Genomic DNA, 18,602 nt, shown 5'->3' on the forward strand with positions numbered 1-18,602 from the left:
ACAGGGGATTCAGAGGTCCTGGATATGAGGCTCTGTGGTCCTCTCCAGGGTATGCTGGTCAGACCAGTAACAGTGCAGTAGACCTTGGTTGTCCATTTGATTATCAATGTGATGGACTGCACTTACTCTTTCTACAGTCTATTGTGGTTCAGGATGGATAAGAATGAGTCCACATTGGAATTATTATTAATCATTTGTGTACTCCATTTCCAAAGTAGTACATGCTTATTTAAGAAAATTAAAGAAATAGGTGATTTAGAATGTGAAAATGCTTAGTCACCAGTTTTGTGATTCTTTAAATTCATCTTTAAAGTCATTGTTTAGAGATCCTTTTATAGGAAAGGTAGATAGAAAAAATAAATGACAAAATTCTTTGTCAGGTGTGTAAAGCATTGTGGAAAAATGTGGACTGACCATGAGTCCCATGCTAAGAAAAAAGTGAACTAATAAATGTGCACACAACACATAAACTCAAGAATTTCACTGACATCTGAAACACAGATCCTGGCCAGCATTAGCAATGCAAATGAATCTTAAAGAGACAAGCACACAGTCCCTCTATGGGCTGAATTGTGCCCTGAAAAATTTATGATGGAATCTTAACCCCCAATATCTTAGAATGTCACTTTATTTGGAGTTGTCTTCACAGAGATAATCAAGTTAAAATTAGGTCATTAAGGTAGATGGTAATTTCAAATGACTATTGTCCTTATAAAAAAGATAAATTTGGACAGACAGATGTACATACAGGGAAGATGATGTAAACAGACACTGGGAGGAGCTAGCCGTCCCATGCCAAGAAGAGAGGTCTAGAACAGATCCTTCCTTAACCCCTCAGAAGGAGCCAACCCTGCCAACAACTTGTTTCTGGATGTCCAGCCTCCAGAACTGTGAGACAATAATTTTTGTAGTGTAGGCTACCCAGTTTGTTATGGTAGCTCTAGCAAATGAATATACTCCTATAGTTAGGGAATCTGACACTCAGTTGATAGACACTTCAGTACCTCTCTCCTAACCCTCCAATTTCCTCATGAGTGCTTTCCAGAGATTTCTTAAGATGAACCTCAGGGATAAAGATGCCTTGCCTTCTGTACAGCAGCCTGTGAATTATCTGCTACTTTCTTCCTTGTGTACATCAAGCAGACAAAATTACTCATTGACTAATGCTTCTGGCTTGCTGTCTGTAGGACCTATGAAGTTCAAAGCCTACTGATATTGGAGCTTCCTAGAGGTTCAGAAGTATAACCTAACACCAGCTTCCAGCAACACAATGCAAGGCCTTGCCCACAATGGCTACAGCCACCAGTTAAAGAACTATATTTATACTAGAGGCCCGGTGCACAAAATTCGTGAACAGAGGAAGGGTCCCTCAGCCCAGCCTGTCCCCCTCTCACAGTCCGGGAGCCCTCAGGGGATGTCCTCTGTGGGAGGCAACCAGGCTAATTATGGGAAGGCGTCGCCTCCATCACCCCGCTGCTGCTGCTGCTGCTGCCACTGCTGGCCGCTGCAGCTGCTGGCCCTCAGCCCTTGTTTCTTAGTGCTGGCCCCGCCCCCTGCCCACTGGTGGGTGGGGGGCGATCTGGGGCAAGGACAGCTGGGGGAGGGGCTGTGGGAGGTTGAGGCACAGCAGGTTGCACTCTGTCCAGCCTCTGCGGAAGCATGGCGCCAGGACCGGGCCTGTTCCACTGCCTCTATGGCTGCCTCTGCAGAAAGGGCAGCACTGGGACCAGGACCACGCAGCCCCCTCTCCCACTGCCTCTACGGAAGGGCCCATGCCGAAGCCTCTCCTATGCCTCCACCTCTCCTGCGCAGCCTCTGTGAAAGGGGCTGTGGCATTGGACTGGCCGGCCCTGAGGCCTCTCCCGCACAGCCTCTGCGAAAGGGGAGGTGGTGGCGCCACCTCCTCTCCCTCTCCCGCTCCTGCTCCCACTCCCATGGTGGCGCTGTCTCCTCTCCGGTGGCAACGCCTCTCCCCTGACGCCAGCCCTCGCCCTCACAGGCAGCTGCTGTGGCTTTGTCCAGAAGACATTCGGTCTAATTAGCATATTACCCTTGTATTAGTATAGATATGTTCAGTTTTCATACTTTCAATAGGTTTTCTGATGACATTGTACTCTTTCCAAACACACCAGCACTTTAAGTGAACCACCTATGCCATTGTTCCACAGACTAGCTAATGGGTTCTCTGGTGTGGCCAATCTAAGATCCTCACATGCTGTTGCTAAATGCTCTCAATCCCTGGAAGCTTTGTCCTTTACCCCATCCTACTCCAGCCACCTCCTTGGTAGTACATTTCCACTATGATTTTAGAGAAAGACCTAAAATGTGTGCTTCTTTGCTCGACAATGATCTTGGTAGCAATTGCCAATAAGATGTCCTGAAGACATTGATCGTAAGTCATTTTCTTCCTGTCTTTTGTCCCTGAAAGGCAGTTTGGTGGGAAAAGGCATAAATAGGATGTATGACCTTGAGACTATCAACTTCATCATCCAGAAACTTAAGTGAAAGGGGAGTGTGTACTAGAAAATCTCTAGAGCTCTTCTCAGATAATTATATTTCTGTTAATTTAAGGGGTTCCTCTTTCCTAAAGCCACCCTGTTTCGCTGGCTTAGAGCCATTCACAGAGTGATCCTTTATCAGTCCTGCCTGGCTTCATCAACAGTTTTCTCCAAGGTGAATACTTTATAGTAAGTGCTCAGATAGCCCCCTCTGAGTCTCTTTTACAAGTAAAGAGAATGAACACTCTATACCCCATGTGAAACCCTAGCACATCAGTGGTTAAAGCAGATTCCTTTCACCACCAGAAAGCTCTGTTACGTAATGTAACTATTAGGCTAGGCAGAACTTCATCTGATGATAAATGATAGGTCACAGAAAGTTCATGCCCAATAACAGAAGTCGCACGTCGGTATTACCGGGAGCACACACATATGAAAGGATGCCAGAGCCATCAGTAACCATGTTTGGGCCTGATAATTATTATTAGCTTAGTAATAGTTATTGCCATCCCCTCTCTTTCTGCTGATTTAGTAAAGAGCAACTAATAACAATGAGGGGTCAAATGTATAAACCAAATGATACTCCTCGGCCAGACACAATGCAGTTTCTAATGAGCTAATAAATGCTGAGTATGTGTATGCGTGTATATGCGGTGTGTGTTTGAGGGTGTGTGTGTTTAACCCAAGAAAATTAAACTTGCTAGGTAGCAGAGGAGTCCCCGACTACAATATTTTCTTTTCTTTCTATGAAATCACAGACCTACCACATGCTTTCTTTGAAACCCTGCTATATTGCAGAGGCTAGCTAAAGAATTCCCCCTTTTGGCTGCACTTTGAATCTTCTTAAAACCTAATTCAAAGTATTGTCATCCTTTTGTAGACACAAGTCTATAAACTCATTCTCTAGATAGAAGTTTTGAAACAAAACATGGCAACTTCTGAGACACAAAGGGCTCCTTAGTAATTAAGATAAAATAAGGATTCCCACACCGGCTCTCTGTTACAGATCTGTGAAACAGCTCGATACTTCACTTCACTGGGCCATCGAGTTGAAAACTGCTGTATTATTATTCTTTGATGTCTACAGCTTAGTAGCACAAAGCTGGTCTCTGAGCACTTACTCTCTATAAAGAAACTCCAAATGTTTGGCCTTTGGGCTGTAAATATTGTGTCACCATTGATTTTTAACATATAAAGTGTATTTTCCTGAATGTCAAGTATTTTCAAAGTGCAGGGCCTCCCAAGAGCACAAAGTAGAAGGAATTAAAGATGATTTAAAAGCTAAAGCTACAAGCAAGCGAGGAAGAAAGGCAAGACGAGGAAAGAATGAAAAGGAGAAATGAATGAGAGCAATATTCCAAGTACTGTGTTCTCTTTCAAAGTTCAATTTCAAATGTTACATGAAAATTTATCTTATTGTCACTAATGACATGTTAACATCAGTATTTTCAGTTCCATTCCTTTTCAGTACCAACTGTGCTTTAAAACACTACAGTGAAATCTTTGTAAGAACTCTATCTCTCTCCTTCATCGCACTATCTTTTTACTCTTTATAGTCAGTAGATGCAAAAAATATTTGTTAAATAGGTTCTACCAAATCCTCTACTCCACAAACAGTTAAATTACATTTCAAAGTAACTGCTGTCAAATATACTGTTAGAAGTTTCATTCAAATTAGAAAACTATTAGAAAATAATTCAGAGCAATTGTTTACACATTAAAAAGTCTGTCACAGGGATGTAAAGTATAGCATAGGGAATACAGTCAATAATATCACGATTATATCACAATGACAGATGAATAGTGGACTTTTTGTGGTGATCACTTTCTCAGGTGTATAATATAGTGGAACCTCCCTATGTTATACACCTGAAACCAGTATAATAATGGATGTCAATTATACTTTAATTAAAAAGAGTTTTACATTCCAGAATGAAAATTCGACATGAAAAAAGTCTGTCAAATTTCACTTTCATGTTTTGGCACAGTGTTGAATGCAGTCAGGTTTAAAGCAAATGAAGTGACATTTTCCTGTTTTTTAATAAGTTAAGAAATGTCCTGAGCTGTGTCCCAGACCCACAGCAGATCACCTTGCTCTTTCTTTATCAGCCTCCTGTGCCAAGTCATAATCAGATCATCAAGTTCAGTTTCTGACCTCCCAGATGCAAGCTGAGCCGTCCCTTGGGATTTGAAGGAGCTGGGGAGCTATTCTCTTTCCCTCAGTCAATCAGACTGATGCAACTGAAGTTAGGAAAAACCTCCTTAGACAAAGCATTCTTGAATTTGCATTTGCCTGTGTGTAAAACCAAAAGAAAAAAGGTTTTGTCAACTGACTTAAAAAGAATGAGAGGTAAATGTCACCCGACAAACCTTGAATCCATCATTCCTTTATAAATTTACTATAATATATATATACAAATACATAATATAAAAATGTCAAAAGATTTTAAAATGTAGAATTGTAGCTTCAATGTCCAAATAAATAAAATTGTACAACTAAAGCATTGCTGGAATAGACCAGGAGAAAGTCTAAGGGAATATATTTTTAACAAGCAAACATGTCAACTCATTGATATAAAAGGTGGAAATAAATGCTAAAACTGTTCCTGCCAACTTCATGCATATTATCAATCACTTCTTTTGTTAAGTTGTGCTGGCTTGCTTAGGAGTTTCAAGGTGGTTGTTTGTGATTCTGATCATCTATTTATCCCATAATCCTCTTTAATCTCCACCTTCTGCCTCCTATAGTAGCTCTGAGCATCACTAATTAACTGGGAAAATGCATTAATATCTATCCTCCAGCAGTTATCTAGTAATAAATACTCATGTTGCTTATTCATGCTCTATCTATAGTTCATACAGCATCCTTACATGTTCTCTAAGGATGTTTTTCAGACTGCTAACAAAAAAAACAGGATGACTATTTTTAATTCCATATAAAATGTGAAGGAATTTATGCTGACTCCAAACAGTGCAAATCAACCAGTATTAATTGAGCTCCCCTCATGTCCTCAACTAAATGCTGAGGCAGGTCACCAAAAGAAAGATAAAAAGAACTCAGCCTTTGCCAAGGAATGGGGAAATTCCAGCACCATTTCTGCCATGAAGTTGTTGCATACCCTTTGGCCCATCATTTCTCTGGCTCTCAGATTTTTAGATGAAAATAACTAGCCTGGTGGACTTTAAGGTCTCTCCAGCATTTCAAGTAATTCCTGTTCTCTGAGCCTTTAAGTCTGCATGTGCTTTTGATTACACTCTAAGCGTATAAGTGTATGAGGTAGAGACTGAAGGAAAAAAAAGAATAAAACTGAGGGATAAAAAGATGAACAATATATATGTGTTCACTGTTTGACCACAAAAGAGAAATCTGAAGTCAAACAATGAACACATATATATTGTTTATGGTTATGGGACTCATAGAAGAAAAATATTTACTTTTATATCCATTTTATTCAGAAAACTGACTAGTATTTGCATGCACAAGTAGTTTGAAACACTAATGACAATAGATGTAATCCAAGATTATGTTAAAATTTTGCCATACTTTCAGTAATTTTAGGACATTTTAGGTTCTTATTCTTAATTGCAATAGAAAAGCTTTTCTAAATGAAGATAAAACTATTATAAATCAAAGTCTTATTTGATGTATGTTTGTAAACAAGGGCAGACTCCTTGAACAATGTCCAAAACTTTGTATTTGGAGTTACTTAAAGGCTTCCTTCCAACTATTGTTTAAACCACTAACGTCACAGATATTACATGGCAATGTTAACTGTGAAAATAATCATAGGCTGAAGTTAGCAATAAAATTATAACAAAGGGATGTCACATTGACATAATTTTATTTCATCATCATTAATTATTCCTCCACTACAATAATTGCTAAAAATCTCACATATTCATTCCATTTCAGGAACCTGTAGTCATTTAGTTCAACAGTTTTTAGTAGATAGAATATTGCCTTTCTCACTCCACTTTCTTTTCCACATTTGATTATCTAAAAATATATTCAGTACACAGTTTAAGAATAACATACTCCTCTCACTTGATTAGAGTGGACAAAATAGGCACGCATTGTTTATCTATAACATCCTAATTTCATGGTTAATATTAGAAAGCTACCCTGGCCAGTGTGGTTCACATGGTTAGAACATTGTCCCATGCACTGAAAGGTTGTAGGTTCAATTCCCAGTCAGCGTACATACCCAGGTTGTGGGTTTGATCCCAGTTGGGGCATGCATAGGAGGCACATGATCAATGTCTCTCTCTCTCTCTTTCTCTCCCTTCCTCTCTCTCTAGAATCAATGAAAAACATATCCTGGATGAGGATTTTTAAAAAAAGCTAATATGCATTCAGTCGTTCATTTAATCCCTAACTTTCTGCCAGATATTGTTCAAGGAGTCATAGCTATATTACTAACCAAAACAAAAACAAAATTCCTTGCCTTCTGGCAACTTATATTCCAGTGTCTGGAAGGCAGATAATAAACATAGTAAACACACAAATTGACAAGTGCTACTTAAAAAGTGACAGTACATACTCTGGACTATTTTTCCTTACTAATGGTTCTGTATTGGTTATGGATAATGCATCTGGCTTCCACAAGATAAAATAAGGATTCAGATGCTCATATAATTAGACTCATTTCTATAGTTCATGCATCAAACACAGGCCCTTCAGGCAGCTGTGCTTGGGTCTACAGGCAAGGGATGTTAATGAAATGAGCGTAGTCATGCTAACACTGCCCTCAATCCCATACATATGTAAGATGACTGCAATTGCCCAAGGCATTCTAATTACAAAATATTTAGTAGTCTGGATCTAGCACACACCTGCCAGAAACTTGAGAGAAGAGATGCTGCACCAGGATTTTTATCCTGCCCAGGAGCCCAGCTAGAAACCAAGTTCTAATGATGCTGGCGGCAGCATAAAAACCACATGCCTTCCGAGTTCAATTGGACATCCCTGGCATTCTCCCCTTGGAAGGACTGGTACAATCTCCTCCATTCTAGCCCCTCATTCCACAAGGATAATTCACTGGCCTTAAAGCTGAGAGTGTATTTCTGCCACAATTTGGAATTAGAACTGTGATTTACAAAGTCAGATGACTAGCTGGACATATATCTGTAGGTTTTCCAAATGAGGCATATGGGTTATTTCTAGAAAATATAACATTCTCCTGGCCTGTGGTACTCAGTGGTTGAGCATCAAACCAGGACACCTGCCCAGATTTCAGGCTTGATTCCCAGTAGGTGGTGTGCAGGAGACAGCCAATTAATGTTCCTCTCTCATTGATGTTTCTATCTCTCTCTCCCTCTCCCTTCTTCTTCTCTCTAAAAAAAAATCAATAAAAACATATCTTTTTTAAAAAGATAACATCCTATTGACAGTTATACACCTCTCTCAAATTACAGCAAATATATGGTTTTGAAAATTAAGTAACAGGTGTATGTTTAAATGGCTCCTCAAATTTAGAATTTAATAATTAAATCATAAGTATTAAAGTAAAAATGCAAATCTCATACTGACTTGGAGAAGTTTATTATTGAACTGAAAAATTAATAAATATTTTTCTAAGATGAAAAATGTTTAAAGCAACATGTCTGCTGTTGTTGCTTCTATTTTTGCAGATAAGTTCTCTATTCACTAACACTTTAGATTTGTAATATGGTGCTGTTTTTTAAATACTGTCTCATATAAAAATCATAGAAAATAGGAAGAAATCCATAAAATGATTCTGCTACCAGACTGTCAGAAGTAATCTTAAGGGGGAAAAATTCAAATCCATTTGTTTATTGCATATACATGCCACTTTGTAGGTGAAATCAGGAGTCTCATTTTCTCCATGAAGCAAAAATATGCAAAACCTAAAATTCATCTTGTTTCCCTACAACTTAGGGAATGCAAATCCCTGAATGGCTCCTACTGAAATCTTACTGCAGTCATTTAAGTTTTATTCATTTGTTGGTATAGATCTTGTTTGTCATATTGCCTGTAAAACATTACTCTGGAAATATTTCAAATTAAAAAGTTAGGGTTGACCAAAGAGGAATATTATTGAGACTATGTCCTTGCCTTGTAGCAATATCTCTCCTCAAACACCCCAGACAAGTTTCTATTATCCTATTTTAAAGACATTCACTGAAAGAGATTATAAACTTTCCTTTCTGGGAAACTCAATTCAGCACTTACAAATTTCATGATTTGGAAAACAATATATTGTATTGAGCTCAAATCCATGTTGCTGCAGTGTTGGATCAGTTTCCTCTGTCTGGCCTTCCCACTGACAGAGAATGGCAGCTATGGTCACAGTTTTATAATCTCCTATGTAAATCTTATTATCACACCCAGGCCTTCTCTTCTCTTCTCTTCTCTTCTCTTCTCTTCTCTTCTCTTCTCTTCTCTTCTCTTCTCTTCTCTTCTCTCTTCCCTTCCCTCCCCTCCCCTCCCTTCCCCTCCCCTCCCCTCCCCTTCTCTTCTCTTCCATTCCAAATATCTAATTCTAGCAATCTTACAGCCCTATTTTTCTCATTCTAAAATGTTTACTTGCCATAAACCACCCCAGACTCAGAATCATAATGTTTCTCCCCTGTTAAGCTTGTGTCATCCAGAAATCCTGCTTCTAATTTCCTAGGTATTATGAAACATGGAGTGTACAGTTTAGTTCAGAAGTAGCAACCTCCCAATGGAGACAGGTCCACAATGGCAATTTCTGGATTTTTCTGCCTGTGGTCTATAGAACCATCTTTGGCACCATGGACAATTACCTAGACTTAATAAACTTATTAAAGGGAAGGTCATAACTCACCTTTTAGTCAGTTAATGTATGGGATTTGAGACTTTGGTTTAAGAATCACTAAGGAAGCTTATTAAGAGCACAGACTCACTTCGCTGTGGCATCCTTCACCTCCCCACCTCAAATTCTGAAATGAGAGATCTGGGCCAGAACCCAGAATCCCCTTTTAACAAGCTCCTCTTCATAGCCCCCTTCCCACCTCCATGATTCTGAGACACATCCTCTGGGAATTATACTTGAGAAGGGGTTTCCTCTATCTGCCATTATCCATTTCTTCTGAACTGACCAGAAGCAGGATTAGAAATGAATTTAGAAAGTACAGACAAGGAAATTTCATCTCCATGGATTAACTGGAGGAAGGGACAAGCTTGGTGGAACCTTCTCAGCACAGCCTCTTCAATTTATTTGCCTTTATTTGTGCACGTATCCATTGAGCCATGTGTTCAACTTCAACTAACATTGTCTTAGGTTTCAAGGTCAAGCAGCCAGAGTCTCAGAGTAGAGAGATGGGTTCTGACCTGTGCCGTAGAAGGACCCCTGATAACAAATGAGCAGCACAAATAGTAAATATTGCTATACAGAAATTTAAATTATAAAGCTTTGTGGGCTTGGCAGCTAAACAAGCTTCAAAAACTGTTGTCATTCAACAAAGACATATTGAACAACTACCAAGTGAATGAATTAATGAAAAATTGTTGAGTAATCTGTTTCAGAGAGCAATGGATTGACAATAAAAGATATACTAAATTACTCATTCATTTATGAAGCACTTATTGAGTATGTACTACATACCAAATAGTCAACTAAGTGCTAATAATGCAAGGATGAACTTATCCCAGCACAAATATTATAGGATGCCTACTATGTGCCAAGTATTTTTCTAGGCATTGAAGATACAGCAATGAACAACTTTAACAAAGATCCATGCTCTTTTGGGACTCATTTAACAAAGTAAATGAGACATGTAGAATTTAGTTGGTGATAAGAGCCATGAAGAAAAAAAAAATGGGGAGGAGCATGTCAGGGGTGGGCAACAGTTGCAATTATAGGTGGCCAAGAAAGGTTTCACTGAGATAATGACCCTTAGATAAAAACCTGAAGGAGGTCAGGTGGTGAGTCTTGTGGGTATTATGGGGGAGAAGCCTTTCAGACTGAGGGAACAGCGAGTGCAGACACTCAGAGTAGAAGCATATCTAGAGTGTTTAAAGGAGGTGAAAGCAAGAGGAGGGGTAATAGAAAACATACTAACTAATGAATAGCAGGGACCTCATGTATTTTATTCCAAGTGACATTGGGATTTCAAACATGGGAGGGTGTCCTCAGATTTACTTTTTTTTTTTTTTTTTTTTTTTTTTTTACAATGAGAATTCTGGCTACTCTGTTGTGAATAGCCTAGAGTGAAGGTCTTGGGAGGAAACATTAAAAGCTGTGAGAGGCCTGGCTGGCATGGCTCAGTGGCTGAGCATCGACTATGAGCAAGGAGGTCACGGTTCAATTCCTGGTCAGGGTACACGCCTGGGTTGTGGGCTCAATCCCTAGTGTGGGGCATGCAGGAGGCAGCCTACCAATGATTCTCTTTCATCATTGATGTTTCTATCTCTCTCTCTCCCTCTCCCTTCTTCTATTCCTCTCTGAAATCAATAAAATATATATTTTTTAAAAAGGTGTGAGAGGTATTAGAACAATTTAAGGGAGACATGCTGGTGAATCAGACCACGATAGTGGCAGTCAAAGTGAGAAATCTGATTGATATAATTTGGTGATTGAACATAAGGTTTGATGGGAAAAAAAGGAATTAAAGATGACTCCAAGTTTTTAAGCCTGGAAGTCTGAAGTTGCCAATAACTTACATTATTAGCCAACAATAGGAGAAGCAAGTTTGGAGAAGCTCTGAAGCTCTTTGTCTGGGCCTGTTATGTGTGAGATGTCTATTAGACATCAAGGGACAATATCAAGGCAGTCACTAGGTGTTTGGTAGTGCAGGGGAAAGGTCAGCACTGGAGATATAAATGTGGTTTATATAAATAGCATCTGAGGCTGTGAAACTGGATGAGATCACTTAGGAAGTGACTGTAGAAACACTTTGGGGCATTTTCAGATTTGGAGATTTGGAGAAAAGGAGCTCACTCTGCTGTTAACCAGCTGCCAAGGGACTGCCATGATAACTAACACTTTAAAAAATGTGTAGAGCCTGGCTCAGTGGTTGAGTGTCAACTTATGAAACAGCAGGTCATGGTTCGATTCCTGGTCAGGGCATATGACCGAGTTGTAGCCAGATCCCCAGAGTGGGGCATACAGGATGCAGCCGATCAATGATTCTGTCTCATCATTAATGTTTCTATCTCTCTCTCCCTCTCCCTTCCTCTCTGAAATCAATAAAATTTATGTTTTAAAATATCTAGAATTTCACTCTTGTTCTCCTCCACTTCATTCTGCATTCTGAGTGATCTTATCTAAATAAAATCCCTTCTCCCACCTGAAAACATCTCCTAAGATCCTATCCTAAGATCACTAGTTATTGTCTCTAGTCCCTAGCACAATACAGCAAATGAAGGGATGCTTACTCAATCTTTAAAGGTAGAATTAACGAATAAAAATAATCTAAAGCTTTTCAAAAGATGTGGACCAATAACATATTCACATTCCTCTAAAATGCTCAAAGAGCTGCACCCATATTGCCAGAAGTACCCTTACGACTGATATAGAAAATAACAGTACACTTCCTTTTTGAAAGGAATGTTTTAAATTTAATTTCTCTTACATTTTGCCTACATTTTACATTTGTTTCAGAGAAACATCTTTTACAAGTAAGTCATGGAACCACAGCTTCAGACATGGATAGTTAGTGTCTGATGAGTCCCAAGGCAAAGGAAAAGAGTGCTAGGACGTGCTCCGAGGACCAGTTTATGCATGACCTTGCACAAGGGATGACCTGCAGTTTATTATGCTGCTCCAGTTTACTATTATTATGGATTTGCAATAAGTAAAGGTTAGCCTGGGAGGAAGTCACAGAACCCATGGAGAAAAGGAGCTCACTCTGCTGGTAGCTGGAATTGCCACCTGGGGAACAAGGTTCATGCAAATGGGATCTCAGCCAGGCATGCTTCCTTTCTGGTGTGCCTATCAGCCAGACGATGCCTTTTCAATCTTTGGGCTAAAGCTATTTGTCTAGCCTGGTACATAGCTATGGGTCTCACTTTTTTCCTGAATCAATGTGATCTACATCAGCGTTTGAAAAGAAAAAGAAAGTGCTTGAAGAATTTTCCTTTTAGGTTTTCAGGTATAAACCAAAGTCCAGTACTCTGCTTAAGTCAAGTTCATGATATAAAAGACATATTCTTATTAAGTGTTGAATTTTGGAAGAATGTGGCTTCCCAACAGGTAATAATAATACATCATTATATGACATATTACATTATTATTTTATTTTTAAAAACTTAAATACTTTATCAAGATTGCCTATTATTTATCTGAACAACTTGGTGAAGGAAATATGATTAACTGCATTTTAAGAAAAAAAAAGTAAGATAAATAAAATGACTTTAAAACTAATCTGTGTGGTGGAGTAAATTCAAATGCTACAAAGTCTAGATGCTTATCTTTTTTAATGGACAGTATGCTTGGTAAAATGGGCATCTTTCAAAGACATGGTATGATACAAGAATCATGCATACAACATATTAAAAGGCTCTATAAAATGTAGTACACAGTTGCTTTCAATAGAAATCTCTTTTTTATAAGATGATATGAAAGTGCATGTCCTTTCAGAAATTTCAACTACAACTGGCTTTTAAAAGCCAGAAATGTGTTATCTCATATAACAGGAAGCCTGAGGTAGGGCAACCTCAAGGCATTACACAGTTAGGCTGCAGCTCCGCCTTTTGGCATTCCTCTCAGCCCCACACCCTCTGTGTATATTCACTTTGTCCTCAGATTGGCTTTCCTCTTGGTCGCAGAATGGTGGCCAGCAACAACTGGAATGGAGACAGGCTTCCCTGTGCATGGCCAGCTGAGAGAGAGAAACTGACTTTCTCCCAATGTGGAATGAAACACCTTTTCCTTCATCTGATTGGTCCAACTTGGTCACATGCCCATCACAGCCTGCCAACAACAGTTACCAGGCGCATGCCAAGTGCCCATTGGCTTCTCAGGACACCCCTCAAGCATGAGTCCAGCTTCCCCTGAATCACATGGCTGTTGAGAGGGTAGATGCCTGAACAGAAAACACGATTTGGAAGGAAGAAAAGAGGAGCAGCTTCTGGGCAGGCAATCAGCAGCATCCATTAAAGATGGCCAAAATTAATCTAGCTTTGAGTCCTAACGCAAAAACTTGTCCACAGGAGAATTTTTAATAATGTGATTTTTTGTTGGGTTTAACACTCACCAATTACGTAATTTGGAATATTTAATCACTAAAAATAATCCTTTCTTCATCATTTCTGTTTAGCTGTATTATCCTTCCATTTTCAATGGTCTTTTCTTCTCCCTTATCTTCTGCTTCATCAGAGAACCTCCATGGCACTCAGGCCATTGCTTTACATCCAGCAGGGGCCAAACCATGTGCCTGACTGCTAAGTCCCAGCCAATTGGCTGCCTTATTCCTTGGCCTTTTGGCTAAGAGCAAACACAGCATCAGTTTAGTCGGTGTGACATCTTCTATCCAGGGAGTCTTCCCTATCCTGGCAGGAGGACAAACCCTACAGGCTAATTACTAAGCATGTGGTTTTTAATTAATAATGCCTATGATTAACATGGAACAATTTTTATCTAACATAGGGTATTATGTAGACTGAAAAAATATTGTCTCAAAACATATCTTAAAACATGCTTGTGATTATAAGCATATCTTCAATGGTTAACACACACACAAACACACACATACACACACAGTCACAAAATTAAGGTTTCTTCTCTTGTAGTTAGTAAAGTTTAAAAGATTCCAGCAAGATCTAAGATAATCATATTCTCACATATTTTGAAAGACAATGAAGCCTATTGGTAAATAAGATAAGTAACCCTGTCTAGCTCTAACAATGCCCTTTTATAATAACTAGTTTTAGAACACTAAATAAGTGCTGTAGGAGTTAGTAATTACACCTTTTTTTCTGATATAGTTACAAGAGAGTGACAGTTGCTCAGTTGTCTGCTATTGACCTAATATGCTAAATTGGCTCAGAGAACAAAGCCCCAGGTATGTTTTTGCTAATGCAAATGAAATTTCCATTAAAATTACAAATTTGTATATGTTTCAGTGAAAAGTAGTTTATATTCTCCATCTGGTTTGTCTATTTTGATATTAATCTTTAAGTAGCTGATTAAGTTGTCTGGTTCAATCTTTCAATTCAATTCTTTAAAAATAAAAATTAGTAAGGTATAAATTGTAATGTCATCTGCATTATAACATATCCTTTGCAACATACCAATGCAAAGAATATTGCTGTAAAACACTAATAACACTAATTCTAATAGCTCTTACTTGCTTTACATGAATTATTTTAGTTATTTCCTCATATCACCCCCATAAATAAGTATTATTATTATCTCTTCTTTATAGATTAGCAAACGGGCTCAGAGAGGACATGCTGCTCAGTGCAGTTCCCTTCATCTTTGTGTCAAACATGGTATGGCACTCTTAACCAATGAATGGTCCAAGCAAAGAGCAGTTATGTGATGGGCAAGAACTTTTGAAGAATTAGAGGCAAGTGTAATACCCCACAGTTCAATAATGGAGAAACGGAGACAGGGATGAGTCAGGCAATTTGACAGCATATGGGTTTTAGCTCATATTACTTAACATAGGCGAAAGAATCTGAGATTCCGTGAGACCCTGGAGCAAGTCCCCTGGCAAGGAGTGCCTTTCCTAGTCTGGCATATCATAGTTGCTACTTTACTTAAGGAGAACAGTATTTCTTCCTGGTATTTAATGAGAATGGAGACTTGAAATTTGGGCCAAAAATCATTACATAGAGTAAAGGTTAAAATACAAAATAATAATTATAAGAATAAATAGGATAAAAAGATTAAGAGAATACGTATACAATCTTGAGGTATGGAATGACTTTATAAACATGGCCTTAAAAAAGAGAGCAATAAAGAAACAATTCTATAACTTTGACTAATAAGAATTATTAAAAGTAAAGCACAATAAACAAAGCTAAAGAAAAATAGGTTAGCAACAGGTATGACAGACAAATGCTTACTACCTTTAATATAGGAGAAAAAACATCCAATTCCTAAACAGATATCACATAAAGAATTAAAGACATAAAAAGGCAAAAAATCATTGTAAATGGCCAAAGGAATTTTTAAATGTTCACCTTCACTGATAACCAAATAAATACAAAGTATAATTAGAATATTTTATTGTCTCTATCAATTGTGCAATAAAGAAATAATAAAATAATTTCTAAAACTTATTTTCCACTTTTCACTTAAACTCTGTTTTTATATGGTACGTTAAGCTTCTGTGAGCATAATATTGAATTGCAAACTTTACATCAAAACAACTTGAAAATAAAATACATATATTAATATAAAGAGTAGTCACATCCAAAATCATTCCTATAGGACCTCTCCCAAATTATATCTGTTCAGCTATTTTAACCTCTTAAAAGTTTCATTGGTCTGCTTTATAAATTTTAATATGTATCTCTCCTAAAATGTGTGATGTCTTTGGAACAACGAAAGTGGACATTGTGCCCAGCTGGTGTGGCTCAGTGGTTGAACATCGACCTATGAATCAGGAGGTATGCAGGAGGCAGGCGATCAATGATTCTCTCATCATTGATGTTTCTACTCTCTCTCTCCTCTTTCTTCCTCTCTTCCTCTCTGAAATCAATAAAGTATGTATTTTTTTAAAAGTGGACATTGGGTGGAACCTTCATGTTTCATGTAACATATGGTGATAGCCATTGTCTTTCAGAGTACTCCAAGTTCAGGGTCAGAGGTCTGGTGTTCATTTGTGGTTCTGACTAAGTCTTGCTTTCTTCTCTTAAATCTGAATATTTACATATATATTTAATACATCTTTATGTAAAGACTGAATCTACTACAAAGCCAAATATAAGCATCCCATGTTCTCTTTAATTCATAAGGAATGCATGGGGAAAAGAGTACGGGCTTTGGAATGGGAAAGACTGATTTAAACACTGGCTCCACCACTTACAAGTTTTGTGATCTTGGGTAAAGTATCTAAAACTCAGTTTCTTTTTGTGCAAGTTGGAATTATAATACCTTCTTGCAAAAGTTTAAGAAGCTTACAAAGTGTTTGGCACATGGTAGGCACTCACTAAACAGTAGCTATTATTAATGAAACAGGTGGAAGATGAGGATTATTATTTTATTACTGTACTGAATTGAATTGTGCCCCCAAAAAGATATGATCGAGATCTAATAGCCAACACCTGTGAATATTAACTTATTTGGAAATAGAACCTTTGTAGATATGATCAAGTTAAGATGAAGTTGTACTAAAATAGCATAGGCCCTAAATCCATTGGTTGGTGTCCTCCTAAGAAAAAGAAAGGATACAGAGTAAGACACAGAGACAGACAGAAGACCTTGTGATGGCGGAGGCAGAGATTGGAATGATGGATGCAGCTATAAGCCAAGAAGGCTAAGGATTTCCAGAAGCCACTAGAAGCTAGATAGAGGCATTTCCCTACTGACACCTCGAGTTTTTACTTCTGGCCTCCAGAACTATAAGAAATTACATTTCTGTTGTTTTAAACCACTTTGTTATAGCAGCACTAAGAAACTAACACAATAATTTAGACTAAATTCTCATTTGGGTGTTTGTATTGTATATCTTTTAAATCTTAATACTCTCAACAATAAAAATAAACAATAATAATTTTAAAAACTACATAATAGTGATGTCAGTTAATATATTGGGCCCATTAGAAATCCCCTTTGAAGAGAATCCTCCACAGCACCATAGGCTGAAGCTAATAGCACAAAGCTAAATAATATAGGTTTAAAAACAAAACAAAAAACTTTTGCCCGGGATATCAAAGTAATTCTAACTAATTTCAAAGATTGGGTATTGAGTTATGTACCTAATTAACTTTACACCTTTGTGTATATCGCTGTACACACCATTATCACTTCCTGGAAGGCATGGAAATGATCATCAGTGCTCCAAAGACTATATTCCGCATGCAGCGGCCGTTGCGGTGGCATCAGCGGGTGTGCGAGGTCCGCCATATTTGAAGAGGAGCGGGCGGCAGCTGCCTGAGCCCCAACCTCTCCCGCCCTCTGCCCTTTCCGGGCTCCCATGAGCCCTTGCCCTTCTGCCTCCTGCAGCTCCCAGGCCTCTCTGGAGCCTGCCCTCAGCGTCTCCACGGAGGCGGCCTCCTGAGGGTCTAGGACACGGGTGGGCAAACTTTTTGACTCGAGGGCCACAATGGGTTCTTAAACTGGACCGGAGGGCCAGAACAAAAGCATGGATGGAGTGTTTGTGTGAACTAATATAAATTCAAAGTAAAGGAGCGGAGGGGAGAGCAAGAGAACCCTCCGCTCTTTAGGCTCCGCGGGCCGGATAGAACAGCCAAACGGGCCGGATCATAGTTTGCCCACGGCTGGTCTAGGAGTAGGGGTCCTCAAACTATGGCCCACGGGCCACATGCGGCCCGCCGAGGACATTTATCTGGCCCGCCGGGTGCCGCTGCCTGTCCTGCTTAGCAGCCGACTGGTCCCGGGCCCGCAGTGAGCATAGGAATTTGTTCATAGTTTTTGGTTTTTTTTAAACTATAGTCCGGCCCTCCAACGGTCTGAGGGACAGTGAACTGGCCCCCTGTTTAAAAAGTTTGAGGACCCCTGGTAGGTGTTGGTGGTGCCTCCAGAGCTCACAGGCCCGGCCGGGGTCGGTGGCCACGGAAAGGTGAGGCGACCGTTGAGGGACACTCAGAGGCCGTGACACGAAGACGGCACCACCCAGAGTCCATCTCCTCTCCGCGGGGAGCCCCAGCCCAAGGAACCCTGAAGAGGCTCAGGAGACCCGTGACCACCCCGGGACACCGCGCGATGCCACGGATCCATAAGAAGGACATGAAGAGAGAGTTGGAGGATCAGGGAGCCAGTCCTCCTGACCGGCAGGACAGAGAAGTGAGTGAGGAATTGGAGAAAATCCTGGACAAATACACAGGTGGTACGAAAAGGTCTCTTCTCACAAAGAAAAGAAAACTAGTCATGGAAGCCAATGCTTGCGTGGAAACTATTTTCCAGAAGATTGAAGACGGCTACAGGAAGCGGCAGGAGCAAAGGGAGAAGATTTATGATGAATATAATGACCAAGGAGAGACTCTGT

The sequence above is a fragment of the Plecotus auritus genome, assembly GCF_963455305.1.
Source record: "Plecotus auritus genome assembly, chromosome: 3".
NCBI lineage: Eukaryota > Metazoa > Chordata > Mammalia > Chiroptera > Vespertilionidae > Plecotus > Plecotus auritus.